Source organism: Myotis lucifugus, unplaced genomic scaffold, assembly GCF_000147115.1.
Source record: "Myotis lucifugus unplaced genomic scaffold, Myoluc2.0 scaffold_680, whole genome shotgun sequence".
NCBI lineage: Eukaryota > Metazoa > Chordata > Mammalia > Chiroptera > Vespertilionidae > Myotis > Myotis lucifugus.
In genome coordinates, this window is record NW_005871728.1 from 90,644 (window position 1) to 91,988 (window position 1,345).

The following is a 1,345-nucleotide window of genomic DNA, read 5'->3' on the forward strand; positions in this document are numbered from 1 at the left end:
CTCTAGTTTCATATAAAACCCAAGATAATAAACAGAAATATGGACTCTCCTCATATAGTGATCATGCAATAATTCTAAATCCCAGCTCCCACAATTCAGAAATGCACATGGGTGATCAGCGTTACTCAGTTGGGTTAATATCCAAATGGTTGACACCAAGAAGCCTTTGTAATGTGTGTCGTGTGGTTGGTTATAAGTCAGAGAAAAGATAATCATGGGGGGATGTGTATCTGTTAGAAAGAAAAGCATTTCCTAGTGAACCCTAATGAAACAGAAGAACAGATTGGAACAAAGAGGCCAATAGTGCCTTTGCTATAAAATGTAGAATTCTTAATGGGTTTGCCTTGACATGACTTTGGGTATGAATTAAGCTGATTTCCACAGGGGAAACTCTGGAAAAATTTTAATCCCTCATTTCATTGTTTTAGGTGTGGAGTGAGAAAAATAGGTATCCAATTGGGAATGAAGATGGGACATTGCCTTGGCCTGGTGGGGATTATAATTTTATCAGCATGTTGGAGGGATCAACTGAAAAACAGGCCACAGGGAGAGAGTCTATGGGAGGTTAACAGGTCATAAGATAAATATGCCCAAACCAAGTGCTTTCCTAAGTGCACTTACTACCATTTAGAAAATCTACAGGCACCAAACTGCTTACTCACAAATTACAATATTACTTGGCAATTCTCTAAGTGGGTTGGGCACTTACTCAATTTTACAAATAGCTGTCACATGCTTCTAAAGTTCACTCATAAAGCTCACTTGAAAACGTGTGTGAAAAGAAGACTTTATATAAACAAGAAGTTGTTCTCCATAAAAAAAAAATGTATGAATTTAATCGACTCCCATTGAAAAGAAGAATAGAATGTTTATATTTCTATCTGGACTCCACATAATATAAGTTAAATTGTGAGCTTATAGACTGAATTATTGCCTGAAGTTTCTCTAAAAGGAGCCATAATAGACCCATGTACACAGAAAAACTGAGCAGAGGGGAATGCACAGCGTCTGGGCAGGAGGCCCCAGGTCCCATGAGCCCTGCAGGGCCCCTCCTTGTTCTCAGGTGAGCACTGAGGGGCTGGAGGCCTCCAGGTGAGCACAGGGGGCCATGCAGTGTGGTGCCCACAGGCAGGATGCTTCTCTATAGGGGAGTATTTCGGGGCTGGGACTACAGGGACCCAGATTCTGAGATGAAGACGTCAGGAGGTGAGTGGTGGGGGTATCTGTGTTCTCTGCTCAGTCTAATCACATTCCTGTTCATTTCACTCACATCTCACTCACCCTCCCTACCCTTCATCTCTGCTGAGGTTCAGAAATGGGGTTCAGGAGTGGGAGGTCCTGTCTG